At 46.3% G+C, this 20,019-nt stretch overlaps 1 protein-coding gene across 4 annotated transcripts in view; it reads right to left on the bottom strand.

The window, feature by feature from the left end:
* The window catches only part of Ano6 (anoctamin 6), a 199,320-nt gene that overhangs the window by 89,864 nt on the left and 89,437 nt on the right, over window positions 1-20,019 (bottom strand). The gene's annotated exons all lie outside the window — the stretch shown is intronic.

Here is a 20,019-nt window from a genome sequence, read left to right as displayed (position 1 = left end):
GGACACAGCTATCCACGCTGTGATGTCCTGAGGACACAGTTATCCACGCTGTGATGTCCTGAGGACACAGCTGTCCACGCTGTGACTTCCTGAGGACACAGCTGTCCACACTGTGACTTCCTGATACAGCTGTCCACACTGTGACTTCCTGATACAGCTGTCCACGCTGTGATTTCCTGATACAGCTGGACACACTGTGACTTCCTGAGGACACAGCTGTCCACACTGTGACTTCCTGAGGACACAGCTGTCCACACTGTGACTTCCTGAGGACACAGCTGTCCACACTGTGACTTCCTGAGGACACAGCTGTCCACACTGTGACTTCCTGATACAGCTATCCACACTGTGACTTCCTGATACAGCTGGACACACTGTGACTTCCTGAGGACACAGCTGTCCACACTGTGACTTCCTGAGGACACAGCTGTCCACACTGTGACTTCCTGAGGACACAGCTGTCCACACTGTGACTTCCTGAGGACACAGCTGTCCACACTGACTTCCTGATACAGCTGTCCACACTGTGACTTCCTGATACAGCTGTCCACACTGTGACTTCCTGACACAGCTATCCACACTGTGACTTCCTGAGGACACAGTTATCCACGCTGTGACTTCCTGAGGACACAGCTGTCCACACTGTGACTTCCTGAGGACACAGCTGTCCACACTGACTTCCTGATACAGCTGTCCACACTGTGACTTCCTGATACAGCTGTCCACACTGTGACTTCCTGATACAGCTGTCCACGCTGTGACTTCCTGAGGACACAGCTATCCACGCTGTGACTTCCTGAGGACACAGCTGTCCACACTGTGACTTCCTGAAACAGAGCACAGCTGAAGGCACAGTAAGTCTTCAGCTCTTCCCTGGTTCCTGTGCAATTTCTTCCACAGACTCCATCGGAGTTACAACCTGCCACCCCCCTGGTGAAATGAGGTTGACAGGCATCTAAGGGTTTTCCTGACATGGCAAGATGTCTTTGATGAGCGCCTCATTGTGGGGGGTGGGGGTGGGGGTGGGGGCGCAGCCTCATGTTCTCTTCAGCTCTTCCACTGCCAGAATCCACAGCGGGGCTCTCCTCTCTCAACTTCTTTATGTCCCGTGCACCTCTCAAGCCATAGTGTTCTCTTACCTCTGATTCGGGAATCGATAGTCTTAATGTCACTCAAACCAACAGGAAGGAAAACCCAGAGCCCAGGAAAGCAAGTGACTGTGCCAGCTGGCATCAGTCGGGTGATGTTCTATCGAGATGCTACCTTCTCCCTTCAATGCAGAAGGTGGTCAGAGGGGGAAGGGCTGATAGCTATGCAGAGGTGGTATTTCCCCGACACACAGCCCCAACAACTCATCCATAAAAACGGAGGGAAAACATTTTAAATGGATCACAAGGAAGCATATGAATAAAACTTTGTGTGCTGGAGAGATGGCTCAGAGGTTAAGAGCACTGGCTGCTCTTCCAGAGGTCCTGAATTCAATTCCCAGCACCCACATGGTGGCTCACAACCATCTCTAATGAGATCTGGTGCCCTCTTCTGGCCTGCAAGCAGAACACCATATACATAATAATAAATAAATCTTAAAAAAAACTTTGTAAAACCTCACTCAGTTACTGGGAATGTCCTAGAAATTAAGTGCTCTAAAGAAATGAGGGTTGGTTTTTTGTTTTTGTTTTTGTTTTTTTTGGTTTTTCGAGACAGGGTTTCTCTGTGTAGCTTTGGTGCCTTTCCTGGAACTCACTTTGTAGACCAGGCTGGCCTTGAACTCACAAAGATCCGCCTGCCTCTGCCTCCCAAGTGCTGGGATTAAAGGCGTGCGCCACCACCGCCCGGCTTTGTTTTTGTTTTTTAAACAGGGTTTCTCTGTGTAGCCCTGGCTGTCCTAGAACTTACTCTGTAGACCAGGGTGGCCTCAAACTCAGAGAAATGCCTGCCTTTGCCTCCCAAGTGCTGGGATTTAAGGCGTGTACCACCACCACTGCCTGGCAAGAAATGAGGTTTGAATGGAGCTCCTGCCGAGGACAGCATCCATGTCAGGCGGCTCCCAATCACCTGCAACTGGAGTTCCAAGGGACCCAGTGCTTTCCAGCCCCTGTGAGCATCTGATTTAACACGCACAAGCCCACACATAGATACATATGCAAATACACATATAATAGGGAAAAAACCCTCAAAAATGGCTACTTAAACTTTTGTGCTAACGTTTCTCTCGTGTACATAGAATTTTTGGTATCTTACAACAATTATACTGTACATAGCTTCAGCTACTGTTACAGTTACTTAGGAGGTAAGTATGAAGGAAGGCAAAAATGAAAAAAAAAAAAAAGATAAGGACTTTGGCATCCAGGAGATCTATGTTCAATCCCAAGTCTGCTGCAGACGGTGAGCTGTGTGCCTTGGTGCATGTATGCTGTCCTTTCAGGTTGACTCACAAATTGGGAAGAAAGATGGGGTTCTGTGCTGTTCAGGACTCTGGGAGGAGACAACCAGCCTCAAGTCTGGGGTACAGACAAAGACCAGTAACTGTACCCCACAGGTGTTCTCTACTTAAACATGTCCTTTCCGGATTCCTGGGTCAGGAGTCGCTACAGGCCCTGTCCTCACTGGGTGCTTCTAGCTGCATCATGCTCTTTCCCTCGACATTCCTGGCCAAGGGCTGCCTTTACTGTTCACAGCTTCCGGTTGACTTTGAAGTGGAAACTAGGTTGATTTGTTGGATTTCTTTTTTATTTTATTTTACTTTTTATCGATTTTGAGTTTGTTGAATTTCTATGAAACTGAGCCTTAGTGCTTTAGTTTGAGGTAACAGAGGCTTGTTAGCTCTCTTCAGTTTTGAGTTAAAAGGGTCTGATGTGGAAGGCCCATTCCATGAATGAAGGATGCTAAAGGTTATGAATGTTACCATTAAATTGTACCCTGCCCTTCCACACAACCTATTTCAAAAATACTTATTTTTAAAACAGATTTATTTTTTAGTATGTGTATGTATGTGTGTTTGAGTGTAGGTTCGCACATGTGAGTTCAGTGTTCTTGAAGGCCAGTAGAGGATCACAGCTCCCCTCAAACTATAGTTACAGGAGCTGTGAGCTGGCTGCCATGGATGCTGGAAACCTGACTCGGGCACTCTGCAAAAGGAGGATGGACTCTTAACTGCTGGACCATCTCCAGCCCTCTAAATAAAGTCATATTGTCATGGAGAATGAATACAGAAAGAATAATGAACAGTCAATAAAGATAGAAGGTTGGAGTCAGAGAAGATAGGCGAGAGAAATGTCCTAGCCACGGGGACAACTTCCACTGTGGCAATCTTAACATGAAAACTGGCTGGAAGCCTCCTGGCAGGAGCATGAAAGAGAAACGTGTTCAATGATACAATCCTGTTATCAGAAGGAAAGGAAGTAGTCTCTGTCTTCCGTGAGGGCAAAGTCTTGTAGGGGACATTTTACAGAAACACCCAGATTTCTCTAACAATGCCTTTAAAAAGTAGGGAGTGGAGCTATAAAAATGTGCAGAGAATCTCTGACATGTTCGACTCTACCTCTCCCCTCACGTCTGAAACAGTCTCCACAACCCTCCGGTCCCCCAGTGCGGCACTCAGACTGAGCTGGATTCTCAGCAGCTGGATCACAGTCCACACTGCACACTCTACCTTCCATTTCACCCCATGCACCGCCTCCACAGGAAAGCTCCTAAACAAGCATGCCCAAGTCCCACAAGGGGACAAAACCCTTCACCTGCTCCCAGTGACTCCACAGAAAGCCTAGACTTCCCAACTGGGTATGCAGGATACCTCTTGATCTGACTATAGTCTACAGATTATAAACACAGTCCTCTTTATGCTAACTATCCAGCATAAGCATCTTTCCTAATCAGAGTTTGGACTGTCATCCACCTCTACTCCTTGCTCCTGTAATGCCCTCTTCTCCTTCTCTAAGCACCTACCCAAATTCTACTTCTCCTTTATTTTCTAAGCCAGGACACGTGCGTCACACACACCTCTAGTGACTCCTGACCCTTTGGGGCAGGGGATCTGAAAGGTCAAAAATATTTCTGTAATATAAAATTGGTTTGCTTTTCTTATGTTAACATCTGCAAGTCAGTGCTTACGAGTGGAGGCAGGCTAAAGAGATGGCTCAGTGTTTAAGAACACTGACCACTCTTCCAGAAGACCTGGGTTGGACTCTCAGCACCCACACAGGGCTACAACCTCTGTACCACCGGTTCCAGAGGATTCCATGCCTTCTTCTGGCCTCCACTGGCACCACACAGCACACATGTGCTATACAGACAAACACACAGGCAAGCCTATATCTAGAAGAGAAGTCTCTTTCTAAAGTGGTGGAGGGTAAGAAGCACTGCTTTACTGAACACAAAGTGGCTCACTGTGCCCGCAGTCACTCCCTGTCCACACTTGCTGTGCAAGAGAAAGCCCTGGATGCAGAGTAACAAGCCACAGCTTTGCTAACTAGCACATTCTCCTCATAGCTGTTTAACATGCTGTGTGAAGAGAGATGTTCTCATAAAGCATGGCTACCTATACATCAAAGTTCCCTGACACCTCAGGAGAAGTGCTTCTGGGGTGTGCACTGGAATAGGAAGCATTCTTTCCATTCCACAGAAAAGTGACCAACATCTGGTTATAAAGACTTAGGTAGTTGGCAGATCCTTTCAAGAAAACAGATTTGCTATTAATGACAATGTCCTAACACATCAAGCAAGTATTAGAACTTAGCATAACTGCATTCACCACGGCCATCTGACAGCCCCCTAATAGTGGCTTTCTGCTGAGATGGAAGGCAATGCTAAGAAATGTGTTTTTTTTCCCTCATTTTTGTATAAGGAAACGAGTAAATATTTGCAAGAGCTACCAATCTGTAATATCTACCGTGAACTGCTTTCTAACTGCCCTGTGCATGGTGCAGAAATCACACTTGTGTGAAAGGTTCATTCAAAATGTATGAAACTCTTACCAATGTTCTTTTACATTCTATGGCGCAACCAACTTTTCAGAAACCACCACTTCCTGAGTTTTGATGTGGGATCCAAGAATACACAAGTACTTGAAGAGGCTCTGAAACAGTCCTTTCTCATCCAACTGACAATCTGTGAAAGCCTGAATAATCTATACACACCAACCAAAACAACGTATTGCTACTTAAAAAAAATATTTTATGTGTCTGAGTGTTTTGCCTCTATGCATGTCTGTGTACCATGTTGCCTATCCGGTGCCCATAGAGCCAGAAGAGGGCATTGGATCCCCAAATATTGGCGTTACAGATAGTTGTGAGCTGCCATGTGAATGCTGAGACTCGAACTTGGGTTCTCTGGAAGAGCAGCCAGTGCTCTTAACTGCTGAGCTGTTTCTCTAGCCCATGTTGCCACTTTTAACTAAACAAGCAAATGTGAAAATCCAGCTACCTACTCTTCTGCAGACTTGCAAAATACATAAAACAACTTCACTTCTCCCATGTTAAATTATTTGGGGAAAAAAAGAGGTTTAACATTAAAATATGCCAATGTACATTAACATGCTTCAATATTAGTTTATATTATCATTCTTAGGTTTATTATTGGTTATGTTTAAATTGATTATTAAATGTGTTAAATTTCCCCATTTTAAGTTCAGCTGAACACTATGTAAGCCCACATTATGGAGTATAAAATGTAAGGCCATAAAAGTTGAGAGCTCTGGCTCTACATCATTCTCCTAATTTTGCATTAGGAGAATTACCATAGTATGATGCCATGCATACATAACACAATGTCATGTATTTGTGTGTATACTCTCACTTGAACTGGACTATGGCACTGAAGGGAAAACTTGTTCTTCTTTTAACCCGTGACACCAAGAAAAGCCATTCAGTGGACACTTGTCTCACTGGCTTGGGGTTACAAAGTCCAGTGCAAACATTCAATGTAACCACTCTGCTAAAGTCCTAAAACAGACCAATGCTAAGGATCTAATCTTGCTGGTGGGCAAAGGCCACTGAAGATGATGTCGAAAACTTAGCAACGCCATCCCAATGCGGCCGCCAGTCTCTCTATCTCTTTAAGGTTTTTGTGTCTGCTCCGCTTGTTGGAGGTGAGTCTGGGGGGTCTCTCAGTGACTCTTGGGATGGACGGCCTTGAGCTCCAGATCCTCTTGTTTCACACCCTCCTGCATAGCTGGGATTTCAGGCCAATGTTGCTGCACCTGCTGGCAGGGGGCTTCAATGGTTATTCACCTTATCTTTGTGCCTGTAGGTCCTCTTTCTAGAATCTCCTTTATCTTCCCTGGTAAAGTCTCGGGGTGGGGGGCCACACTTCCCTTGCCTGCCCGCCGAGGTTCCCTCCCTTACAGCTCGGAGCACCTTACCCTCTCCTTAAATGTCATGTCTCGCCATTCTAATTGTCGAGCTATTTGTGTAATGGCTTAATTAAAGTCTGTCTCTCACTAGAACCTATGCCCCGAGGGGACACAGGCTGTGCCTTCTTTCCATGCCGTGTCCCAAGAGACTTACAAAAACATTAAATGGATAAATATTATTAAATAAATCAACTGAAATTAGTTCCCCATTTATCCTGTGACATTTTATAATAAGGCAGATGAAGCAACGGGGGAGAAATTCCACTATGCATCACATAAGGAGAGGGACGGGACTGGTTTGCATTTTGAAAAGAAGCATTTACAGGCGTGGGTACCAGTGGATGGCACAGTGGTGACCAGAGACTGAGGCTGTGTCCCCAAGAAGAAGAGTGGAGGAAACAAAGGTGCCGAGGAATATTACTACTTCCTGCCAAAACAATCCAGGTACATAGTATGTCATCTTTGTTGGCATGCACACACTTGGGTCCTAACCGGGAGCAAGGAGAGTGCAGCATGGTCCTTTCTATGTGTACAGCAGGATCTAGGTAACTCTGATTCCCAGGCTGCACTCTGTATACATACTGGGATGTACACATACATACGAACACTCCGACAGACCTCACAGACTTCCAATCAGCCAGCCAGGATCACCTGCACACGCAGCTGGCAACCGGACACAGAGGTGGACATGTGCCCACTCTTGGCCCTGAGGGCAAACATCTGAGATGCACTCTTTTTATTTCCCCACTGAGCACACAGGTTCATAAATATTGAATGACTAAATGAATAAATTTTTACTACAAAATTTAGTGAAGTTGATGGTGGTTTATTCAAAACTGAATAATTTAAATAGGTCTTATTCCTAATTCATTAAAAATTCTATTAGCGAGTTTTAGAAAAGGGCTCAATATATTTATTGACAGATTGTGCTGTTGGCATTTGATAGCACTGCGGGGTATAATTAATTCCCGGCCCACTGATAATTTGGTCAGAACGTAAGAACTGATAACTGTACTTCCTTGGGGGATATAAGTTACCAATGCTTTAAGGGCCCTGTCTTCTAAGAATGGAGGCAAATTTCTGACACCTACAGCGTGACAGCAGAGGAAACAGACGTTAGAGGAGAGCGGACGGCTGGTTGAGCAAGGTCCACTATGGCCACTTCGGGGCTTCGGCCTTCGGTGTGCCACGCATCCATGACCACTAGGCAAGGCTGTTCTCTGTGTAACTTTAGGAACATGTTTTCCACATTGCTCAAACGCCTCTCAACCCTTGCACAGCACTGTACCACATGCTGGTAAAGAAATCTATCACCGACTTTCCTGTTGTTTATGTATAAGGAAGTAGAAGCCCTAAAGCCAAAAGGAAGTTGCCTATGGGAGACAGAGCGCAGAGCCACGAAGGGACACAGAGGGCTTCCAGTGCCCCGGTCCCATCTCAGGCTCCACTTCCTTTGTGGGGCTTTCGGAACAGCTTCTGCCTACAGCAAAAGGAACAGTTCTTATCAGGATGTAAAAATGTTTCAAAAAAATCTCAAAAGTCCCTCAATGCTCTCACCACCTTCTTCATTCATACTTCACACGTCATGTGTTTACATTAAATATGCCTAAAGTTGCAGGGCACAGTGGGCATGCTTGTGGTCTCAGCTCAGAAGGCTGAGTGGGGAGGGTTAATGGTTCAAGGCCAGCCTGGGCTAATAGTAGGACCCTGTCTATAAACCAACAACCAAAAAAGCATTTGAAGCTTGCAGGCACCATGGTGACAGAAAAGCCCTGCTGAACTGCCTGCTAAATCTGATGGTCTGTTTTTTGTTTTAGGGCATTTAACGGAGATCAAATTTCACCCCAGCCACAACTCACATACAGACCTGATAGAGTCTAACTCATGTTAACACCATAGAACAGAGCGCTCCAGTACTGCTTTGCTCATTATAATTAATGAAGATGCTGTCTGGTAGCAATTACAATCTGTCAGGTCACATTAATCTATATCTCAAAAGGTGACTTGGGAGGCGCTATAAATGCAATTTTCCTTTGAAGAAGAAATTTGGATTTTCTAGGTAAATATGTCTCTACAGTTTTTTGTTTGTTTGTTTGTTTGTTTGTTTGTTTGTTTTTAACCAGAGAGTGACTTAAGGAATGCAGAAGACTTTTAATAGAGCCAGCAAGATGGCTCAGAGTATAAGGGCAAATTCCATATGTACACCAAGATGTATGTGGACCACACACACACACACACACACACACACACACACACACACATACTCATACACTCTCTCTCACACACAAACTCACACACACGCACACATGCACACACACACTAAATGTAGAAAGGAATTTAAGTCTTATACTAAAGATGTACCTTTTATTTCTATTTGATGAAATGACGGAAAACTACAGTTAACTAGGAGGTTTCAGAAATTAGAAGTTCTTGCAAAGTGCAAAATACAGAAGGGACAGACATGGTTGTAAGACGAATTACTAAATGGTGTTATTAACAACAACAACAACAACAACAACAAAAAAAAAAAACAGAGCTGGGTGGTGGTAGCGCACGCCTTTAATCCTAGCACTCGGGAGGCAGAGCCAGGCAGATCTCCGTGAGTTCGAGGCCAGCCTGGGCTACAGAGTGAGTTCTAGGAAAGGTGCAAAGCTACACAGAGAAACCCTGTCTTGAAAAACCAAAAAATAAATAAATAGATAGATAAAGGAAGGAAGGAAGGAAGGAAGGAAGGAAGGAAGGAAGGAAGGAAGGAAGGAAGGAAGGAAGGAAGGAAGGACGGACGAACCCAGAGCCAGATATTGGGGTGAAAACTGAGAGATCAGAGGAATAGGACAAGCCAAGTCACAAGTTCTTACAGCTAGGAAATCCTCAGCCCAAGAGAGAGCTACTTCCTGTACACTCATGCCTATATACCTTTTTGTGCCCTGCCATCTTACTTCCTTTCTCTGCCCAGCTACATCACTTCCTCTTTCCACCCAGCTCTATCACTTCCTGTCTGTCTATACAGACCTCTATGGTTAACTAGTGCTGGGATTAAAGGTGTGTGCCACCATGTCTGATTCTGTTCCCAGTGTGGCCTTGAATGGATCTCTGTGTCCCGAATGCTAGGATTAAAGGCGTGTGCTACCACTGCCTGACCTCTATGTTTAATATAGTGGCTGGCTTTTTCCTCTGATCCCCAAATAATCTTTATTGAGGTACACAAATAAAATATCACCACACACGGAACCAATCCCACTGGTCCTGGTCTCCCCTCTGTGATGTCCTAGGAATCCTGTGGATTCTTATTATGTCCACAGTCCCACTGCATCCTGTGTTTTCTCTTTACATTTTTATTGTGTTTCCACATCTACGCTGCTGCAGGTCACAGCATGGTCGGATCGCTGGCCAGCAGACTCTTAACATTCCTAGCCATCCCTGTGCTGTGCTTCCAGATGCCTTCTAGTCAGATGAGATCCATGGTAAATACAGACATCATAACTGCTCAGAATGCTCAGGGCTTCCTGCCCTCCTCACCATGTTTTTGTTAAATTAATTTTGACATCTCCATGGAACGGAAAGCTCACTGAATGTCCAATGTGATGCTTTGTGAAGCAGAATTCACAAGGCATTTACAGCCATGGATTTCTGAAAATAAAGGAGTAAAACCAGGTGGAACGAACAGTTATGAGGAGGAAAGGATTTTAATCAGTCAGAATTCTGAGGCTGATTGTAATAGATTGAATATGGGAAAAATAAAAAATGAAATAAATCAGATGCATCAATGAGATACACTGAACCAAAGGCAAAGGCTATCCACAGCCACAGCCACTCTATCATTCCGCACATCCCATTAATGAGTCCTGCTCTCCATGAGCCACCCATGGCCTGTCTTTCCACTCACCGACACATCCTGATTCACGTGTCCATTATCCTCTTCTGGTCCTGTTCATCTGACTGCATGGGAATACCTCTAAGGTGTTGGGTGTTTTCACAGAGAGAAGTCTTCCTACTGGAATTAGTCTATCAGCTACCTTTGCCTTCCATTCATGGTCTTTAAACTATACTTTATGCCGGGCAGTGGTGGCGCATTAATCCCAGCACTTGGGAGGCAGAGGCAGGCAAATCTCTGTGAGTCCGAGGCCAGCCTGGTCTCCAAAGCGAGTTCTAGGAAAGGTGCAAAGCTACACAGAGAAACCCTGCCTTGAAAAACCAAACAAACAAACAAAAAAATCTATACTTTACAGGGCTGCAGAGGTGTCCCTTTAGAGTTCAAGAGTACTTATTGCCCTCCAAGAGGACCTCAATTCAGTTCCCAGGACCCACAATGGGCAAGTCACAACTGCCTGTGACTCCAGCTCAAGGGGACGCCACTTCTCAGACCTCCTTGCGTACCAGCCTGCACATGCATATATACGCACACATACCTAATTTAAATTTTCAATGACATCTTTTAAAAAGGGCTTGTCTTTTATTTAAGAAGCACAAAGAAAGGAAGGAAAGGAGAGACACCCTTTACTTTGCATCTTCGTCAAACAATTATTACTGCCTGATGGTGTGAGGTTCTTGCACAGTGAATCAGGAACTACCTCTCAATATGTCCCCTTCCCAAAGGGGGTACGCAGAATGGAGACGGCTTCACCAAGCCTGAGCAGAAGCCTAGGTCTGTCTTCTCTGGGGGCAGGTGCGGATGCAGCCTGGATTTCCACGGACTTCCTGACACTGTCATCACACGCTTAATTCATGCTTGGCTGAATTAGCTCAAGGCCTGACCGTTCCACGTCATCAGCCTTCAGCTTCTACACTCCTGCTCTTTACTTACACAGCTGGTATTTATGAATCAGGGGCAGGAGCTTACTTCATATTGATTTTTCTCTTCTGTAAATTGATTTTCATCCATTATCCACATTCTTCCTACGATCAATTACCCGGTAAGCGCAATCTTCAGGATCATATTTCTTCATTTTGTATTTAAAGGCTTTTCCCCCCTATTTTTCCTGACTGAAATCAAAGCACATGAACATATAGTCATTTCCCCCTACTCCACCTGCCTAATAACTCCACTAAAAAAAAATAAATAAATAACACGTTCAGGCTAGAATTCTGTTCAAGCTGAAATGGTCAGCCTCATGCTGGTTCCTGGTGACCTCTTTCTAACATTCATAAACAATCTACTTAAAGACCTTCTGTAACATTCTAGGGGACACACAACCCTACTTCGACACACTCATTTATCAGTCTGCTCTGTACTCAATATCCTCCCTAAACCAATGCCCCTCCCCTCACATACATTTTTTTTAAATGTCCCATCTGTCACTTTAGTGTTCTGTTACCTATATCATCTATATCACCTCACATCACCTCAAGACCACTCACTGGTTCCCCAAGCCAGTATCCTAGCTTTGGGATACGGTGGCAGACATGTAACACCAGCCCGAAAGTTTAAACCTATCTGGAGAGATCTGAGGCAGTCTCACCGTGGCCTGGAACTTCCCATCTTCCTACCCCTGATCCAAAGACAAGAGATTACAGGTGTACTTCTCCGAAGCCATCCTGGGGCAGCCTGGACACCCCTGACAGCTCAACAGGGCTAAGCTACTTCAACGGAGTTCATTGTCATTCACAGAAGCTTGACGACCTGTTTGCTCTACCCCTTCCTACAGGGAACTGCCTTCCTCCCCTGGGGCCCTTGCTTCGGCTTCACTGTCTATCACAGCTCCAAAAGCGACCACTCATTCACCAGCATTGTCACACTAAGCATTTGTTGGCTTGACGTTGTACTTTATTTTTACCTTCTTCGGAGCTGTGGGGAATGGACTGCTGGGGTTTGAACCAGGAGTGTTGCGCCCGCTAGGCAATCACCGTCTCTGGGCCAGATTCTCATTATCTTTTATTTTGAGACAAAAAATCTCAAGTTACCCAGGGTAGCCTTGAACTTGCAAACCACTGGCCTCGGCTCCCCAGAGTCTGGGATTACAGCCTGTGTGCCAACAGGACTGGTTTATTTTAACGGTTTTAAATCAACGATTGAATGATTAGAGCGCTCCAGAATGTACAGAATGGGATTTGTTGGCATTTTGAGTTAAACTGGCTCCAGTGGGCCGGGCCTGGCTGGGCCTATGGTCTAATTACCACCATTTCTCTAGGAAAGGGCCTTCTGCATTCCACAGAATTGACTCAGACAGAAATTTCTGAATGGCATCTTTGCATGTCTACCCACTTCTGCTCATTCTTCTCCATCCTAATAATTCATACCTCCAGTTTCTGGACGGCCACACCGAGGGAGTAAGTATTCTTCCACATTCCCACAGAGTACACAGCTCCTCACCTTTCCCCTTCTGAATGCACAGCAAGCTTGCAATGTTGAAACACCTCGTGAATGCCAAACACAGCAAAATGGCCCGCGTGAGCACTTCTTTCTTACTGGCTCATTCATCTCTGATTTCGCCCCTCTTATGAGAGTCCTTCGGCCAAGTCAAATATTAAGTTCCTTTGTTTGTGTGACTGGGATTGGGGGCGCTGCGGTCCTTTTCTCTTCCCACTTGAAAAGGTCAGTGCAGACGACACAGGACAAAGCCATCCTGTCTATCTGTTTACACAGATAGGATGCACACAGGAGAGTGTGCATCCCAGCGAGGGATGCTAAGGGGGGGTGGTGGTCCCACATCACTCTCACAAGTACTCATCCTGAGCATCATGGAATTGGAGGCAGACTGTGGGACTTTAGTTGACTTGGGAGATTAGCCAGAAAAACCTTGGACACGGTAAAATACCTTTCAATAGCTCCAGTATCCAGCTGCCTCAGAAATAACCAAAGCTGGGGTGGGGTGGGGTGGGGGAGGGGAGCAATAAATGATTAAAATCCTTGAATCCATTTTGATTTGATTTTTGTTGTCGTTTGGCTTTTTTGTCTTGGGGCAGGGGTGAGACAGGCCAGCCTGTCTCCATTCACTATCTAGCAATCCTCCCGCTTCAGCTTCCCGAGCACTGGCATTACAAATAGAAAGAAGCCTTCACGCCCAGCTTTGAAACAAATCCTGACCCGCCTGCTGGAAAAAAAATCTGCAAACAAAAGTCTGGTAGACAGGGAGAGGGCAAAACTGACTTTTTCACACGATTCCAGACTAGTCATTATCTCAGGAGGACATTCCTGACAGGGCCATGTGGGCAGGACGTAGTTGGAGAGCCCCCGGAATGGGCCATTTACTTCCCTACTGCTGTCCCTGAAAATCCTGCCGCGCTCACACTGCCCTCTCCATCTCTCACCCATCACCACACAGGGATACCCAGCTCCCAACTCAGCCCCGGCAGTGCCAGTGCCCTGCGGCTCCTCGGTAGCGTGGCTGCTCATCACCAGGGCTCTTGTCCCTTCCGTGCCCAAACTGCCACAGCCAATAAGGACACCGCCATCCCTCTGGAAGGTCCTCTCCGTTTCTGGCCATTACCACATTCTTCTGCTGTCTTAAAGAGGCCAGGGGCCCCTGGTCTGTTTCTAATCACAGAGCTCTTCTTCCTCCTTTTCATTCCTTCTCTAAAGCCACATCACAGTTCCCCCTGTCAGGGTCACTTGGCCGTCTTCACACCCGCTCGCTGAAGCCTTCTCCTCATGTCTGAGGGACACTGTAGCAGGACAGATGAGGGACACTATTGCTCTCTCCCTCTCTACAACTGCTCCCGCCCTGTGCCCTCTTCAGGCTCAGTGGCTGAAAGCAGTTGGTAGCTGGTGAATCTCCCAGCCTCCCTTTGTGACTCCAATAATCCCGCATGGGCTTTCTGCTCCGGGTCCTGAGCAGGTGCGGCTCCTCCCACACCAGGGTGACCCCTCCCCGTGTGCCCTGCAAACCCTTCCATGCCCTTCTTCTGAGCCTCCATGCTCTGGATTCAACCGCTTCCCTTAAAAGGATCCTCCTCAGAGCTAGCCATTTGTTTATTCCCGTCCTCTCAGTGTGCCTGTCTCACTGTCAGACTTCCTTGAAAGAGAGGCCAATATTTTCTATTTTCCGCCTTCTAGTTCAGTCCACAATCCATTCAATTCTTCCGTTCAATTCTGCATTACAGCAACATTCCCAGTGCGCCCAGAAACACATCCAAGTGCTCCTGTAACTATGTGGTTCTCAATAAGAGCAACTTTGCCCCCTGGGACATTTGGCAGTAACTGCAGTATCCGAGAGTCACCCCTCCCCCATGCAAGAAGGTCTCACTGAATCTCTTGAGTGGAAAACAGGGCTGATCTTCAACATCCTAGGACACACCCTGACAATCCAACAAAGCAACCCAGCACAAAATGCCAGTAGGGCTGAGGCTGAAAGATGGCAATGTAAGTAATGTAAGGAGAACCCTTGGCCACACAGAGTCAGCTCACGGCGTGTACTGCCTCCAGCCTTCGATCTGTGGCTCTCCAGAAGAGGCAGCCATCTGCTGACCCTTGAGTCACAACCAGACATTCATTAGTGATTCAAAACTTAGCTCACTGTTACATCTCCAAAACATTACACCTGACCTAATTCTTAGTGATGTCTCCACACCACACCACACCACACCACACACACACACACACACACACACACACACACACACACACACACACACACTCAATTCTGCATTACAGCAACATTCTTTCAACATCCTACAATTGACAGCTTCAGCCTGTCTTGAGCCCTTCTTACGGTTTACAAACCAGACCTCATCTTTATTCCTAAGCTATATTTTGTATCTTGGGTCCCCCTAAAGGTTCATGTGTTGAAAGCTTAGCCCACAGGTAGCACTCTTGGGGTGGCAGACCCTTTAGGAGGTGAGGCCTGTGAGGTTATTAGGGGTGTGTCCTTAAGGCAGTTGTGGACAGTGGCCTCATCCTCAGTTTATATGCTGACAGGCCGTGAAATGAAAGGTTCGGTTCCATTGTGCACCTCCTCCTTCCTTAGCACAGGCCCAAAGCAATCCCGCCAGTCAGTCACGGGCTGGAACTTCAAACTGTGAGCCAAAGGAAGCCTTTCCTCTTTCTCTTTGCAAGTTGCTCAGCTGAGGTATTTGGAAAACCGACACATGCCCCCTGGTACGAGCATCCAATACATCAGCAATCACCTCTCCCCAGTTCTCTCTCGAACATTCCAACTTCAAAAAGTGTCAAGCATGCTGGCATCTACAGCCACAGCCCCGGATGTCTCATGTCCATGGTCCTCTGCCCTTCTTTTTTCTTTCTTTTTTGTTTTTTCAAGCATCCGCAGCTCCTTCATCCTCATCTTGATTTGCTGAACTGACTTGACACAAGCCGACTTGGTAAAATCAGATGCCTGCCCCTGCCATCCCTCCCCTCGCCGCCATGTCTACCGCACTGGCCCTGAATGGGCAAGCCCATGGCCATCGCGTTGACCATATTGGTTACTTTTCTACTTGCAAGGGTCAAACCCCTGACAAGAACTTGAGGGAGCGAGGGTGGTTTTAGCTCACGGTTAAAAGAGACGTGGTTTATCGTGACAGGGAAGGTGAGGAGGCTGAGCATCAGCAGTCAGCAGACAAAAAGAAGTGACGTCAGTTCTCAGCTCATTGTCTCCTTATTCAGTCAGGTACCTCAGCCCGGGGGAGAGTGCTACTTAAGCGTGGGGTGAGTCTTCCTACCTCAGTGAACCCAATCTAGACACTCCCTTCACAGACATATATCTCCAGTGTCATTCTAGATTTTTGTCAGCTGATAGATACAATTACTCTCCTCACACAGGCTCTTGCTACTGTCAAAACTCATGTTAAATTTCTCCTTCACATGGCTGCCTCATCCCTTCCCCTCTTCAGATTCCTTCGTCTCTTCTCCTTCCTCAGTCTTTGCTAATGCTTGCCACCCATGTCCCTGGTAAATGAGTGATCAGAATAATATTCCAACAAGCTCCTACTTTCAAATCTAAGCATGAGCATCCCTATTGCTATGGCCAATCCCTCTCCCTCTGGATCAAATTACAGTGCTTCCTTGCCCTCTGAAAGATGCTGTGGTGGTCTAAATGAGACTGCCCCCATAGGTTCAGACACTTGAAGACATACCCAATCTGTGGTCTGTGGGCTGCATGTAGCCAGGGATGGCTATGAACGAGGCCCAACACTTTTCTTCCTCCCTCCCTCCCTCCCTCCCTCCCTCCCTCCCTCCCTCCCTCCCTCTCTCCCTCCCTCCCTTTCTTTGGAACTGGAATGCTCAGTTCTTGGAGTTCTTTCAGCATGAACTCCATAGATGACAGCATCACGTTACAATATCAAATGGTTGGCAGGTCCGGTGGTCTCCCCGCCTTTGCTCTGTTTCTTCACAGTCTATTCTGAACACATCGAAAAAAGATCTAAGGTCAGGGACTCCTCTGTTGGGGACCCTCCCATCTATCCATGAAATTCAAACTTAAAAATGCAACCAAAGCCTTCACAAAGCCCCCAACCGACTCTTCCCCCCATCTTCCAATCTACCACAAGCTGCCTGGATTTCCTTCCATGACCATGAACATAGGACAAAAGTGCCCATTTCCAGTCCTCTTTCTAGGCCACTCCTGCTTAGATGTGTTTCTCTTCAGCTTTCCCTCCACACGGATTGCTCCAGCACCATGATCAGGCCTTTTCACTTCTCAGTGAGATACCCTCTAGCACTCTATTTACAACTGCCACATACACCACCGCAAACCCCCCCCCCTCTCTCACACACACACACATACACACACATGCAATCTCTATTAATTTTCCCCAATGATTTCTCATTTGATATGTATATTATTTACTTTGTCTCTTTTAGCAAAGCATGAGCTCCAAAAAAAAAAAAAACAAACAACAACAACAAAAAAAAGGGATATTCTTTTCTGTGTGTTCAGTATAGTACCTAAAATAAATGCCAAATAAATATTGGTCTTTAGAAATTAATACTTAGAACCCTTCCTTGGGGTTTTCATGTATTTTCGATAGGTTGAAGAGGATTAAATCAGAATTTTAGGTAGCTGACAATAATTTTTAGAAACCAGCGTCTTGGCTACTTTTCTATTGCTATGCTAAGATATCATAAAACCAAGGCAATTTAGAAAAGAAAGCATTTAATTTGCGGTTATGATCCCAGAAGGTGGCAGTGGTGGGGGGCATGGCAGGCACGGTGCTGGGGCAGTAGCTCAGAGCTCACATGGCCACGAGGCAAAGGAGAGAGCTACCTGGGAATAGCATGGGCTTTAGGAACCACTCCCAAGACACACCTCCTCCAACAAGGTCACACCCCTCACCTCTCCACTTTCGCGCTCATCTGAGTCTATTTTCTAAGTTACTAAACCCTATGACTTCTAATCTTCCAGGGTTAGCCTGTTGGGATCCTAATATTCTTTTTTTTTTTTTTGGTTTTTCGAGACAGGGTTTCTCTGTGTAGCTCTGCGCCTTTCCTGGAACTCGCTTTGGAGACCAGGCTGGCCTCGAAGTCACAGAGACCTGCCTGCCTCTGCCTCCCGAGTGCTGGGATTAAAGGCGCGGCGCCACCACCGCCCGGCCGGCCGGGATCCTAATATTCTTTGGCCAGTCCAACTTTTATTTATTTACTCCAAATTTGGTAGATGCTAAACAATGAAAAATTGTTTAGATCAGAAGTGGTAAGATTACTCCTGCCTCTAAGAAGCCAGGAGAGTTATATGCAGACTTCCAAGTTCCACAAAGACAGATGGGGTGTAACAGTGGGGATCAGATCACAAAATAGTCCCTTAGCCTCCCATCTCCACAATTCCATGTCGATCATGGCTACAGGCAGATGCAGGGATGCTAGTTCAAAGTCCTTCCCACCCCGCCTCTCAACTGTGTGCGCTCAGGCTGTCAGATCACTGCAAGTTCCTGGGTCATGGTCAGTAGTTAGCATTTCTAGAAACGAACATGACCATCACCTCTCCCCACTGTGGACCCTAATGTTCAACTCCTTGGGATTGGAATGAAATGAAGTCTGTGGGGCCAGCCATGATTCACTAGCTTTCGAATTTACCCCTTAGAGCTCTTAACCAGATGCGGGACTGAAAGTCCTGGGCGTCCTGGGATTCTGGGGCATCCTACCCAGCAGAACATTTCTCTGTTCCACTGCCATCAGGATGGAATTGATCCCAAGTTCTAACTCTATTTTTATAGCCCCTGGGTTGGTTGGTTTGTCTTGTTTTTACATTTATTTCTTTTGTGTGCAGGAGCATTCGTGGGCACGCACATAGTGTGTGCGTTTAAGTCAGATGACAACCTGTGAGAGTCAGTTCTCTCCTCCCAACACCTGGATTCTGGGGACCAAACTCAGGTTACGGTGGCTTGGAGGCTAGTGCCCATACCCACTGGGCCATCTCACCGACCCCACCCTCAACTTCTAAGTCTCAGCTCTTCAAGATGGTCTGAGGCTCAGGCACTCGGTCCCAGCCTCATTTTCACCAGCCCCTTCCCCAGAATCCTAATCCTCCAAGTCTATGTTCACCTATGCCTCCACTGACAGTCACTGCTCAGACAGCCACCGTTTCTCGAGATCATGAACTTACCTCTGTAGAAACTGTAATGTGATGAATCAGACTCCATTCACAGAAGAGAGCAGGTAACATGAGAAAAATAAAACAGCATGGGGGGCCTCTGCAAGACCCAAGGTGGCTCAGAGGGTAGAGCTACTTGTCGCCTGATACGAAAGCCTGACTGCCCAGGTTCAATCCCTAGAACCAGATGTAAAGGTGAAAGGAGAGAATTGACTCCACAAAGATGCCCTCTGCCCTCCACAGGAACGCCATGGCGCATGTGTTCCTCCCACTAACAACAATACTTAAAAAAAAAAAAAAAAAGCAGTATGAGGAAAACAATCGTAATAAAATGTTAACTATTTTCACTGCATTTAAGCAAAACTGCACCAGGACTGAAATGATTGCCTACCACACAAGATCACCAAGTTTCTCTGTAAACCAGTATTTAGCCTTTTCATACTGACTTCCTCCCACACATCTGCCTTACCCGACAGTACATGTTAACATTTCTAGTTTCGACAGGTCCCCAGCTCCCACAAATTAGAGACAGCAAGAACATGTGTGCCTTGTATCTACATCTCTGTTCACCCCATTACAATGTTAGTATTCTGGCTAACTCGATGGCTTCTGTCTGCAAAGGGAGCAAGAGATGACAAGAACGAGTGTGTGTGTGTGTGTGTGTGTGTGTGTGTGTGTGTGTGTGTGTGTGTGTGTGTGGTGTGAGTGAGGCAGCGATCGGAGGCTACAGGGAGGAAGAGTGGAGGGCAGGGGAGCTGCTGCTGTCTGTAGGCCATAAGCAGCTGACAGGGATGTCAGTCTCCTCAGGATTAATGAAGACTCAGGCTCTGCCTGACAACCACAGTAGACACATGAGCTGTCTCATTCTGTCTAACAACAGTGACCAAGGCTGGTCATCTAACGCTGCTCTAAAATAGATCTTGTAAAGGAAGCAGACAGAAAAACATTTTATTCTTCTCCCTGTTGAACAAACTAGATAAATGCACTGTTACATAAAAACCACCCGCTCTTGATCCGCCGAAAATCTCAACTATTTGAGAATAAGGCTTAAGTAAACATGCTCTGTGGCTTCCTGCAATTCAGCACCCTGCAACCGAACCGCCAAAATGCCGGATTGGGGGAAAAAATTAAAGAATTGACTTTTTCAACTTCTTTTATTTTTCCCAGTATGGTTTGCGACTTTGCTTTGCTGTTAGGTCCTCTGAC

This window comes from Peromyscus maniculatus, chromosome 20, assembly GCF_049852395.1.
Source record: "Peromyscus maniculatus bairdii isolate BWxNUB_F1_BW_parent chromosome 20, HU_Pman_BW_mat_3.1, whole genome shotgun sequence".
In the NCBI taxonomy this organism is placed as follows: domain Eukaryota; kingdom Metazoa; phylum Chordata; class Mammalia; order Rodentia; family Cricetidae; genus Peromyscus; species Peromyscus maniculatus.
Note: the sequence above shows the minus strand (reverse complement) of the source record. Positions and strands in the feature narration are given on the sequence as shown.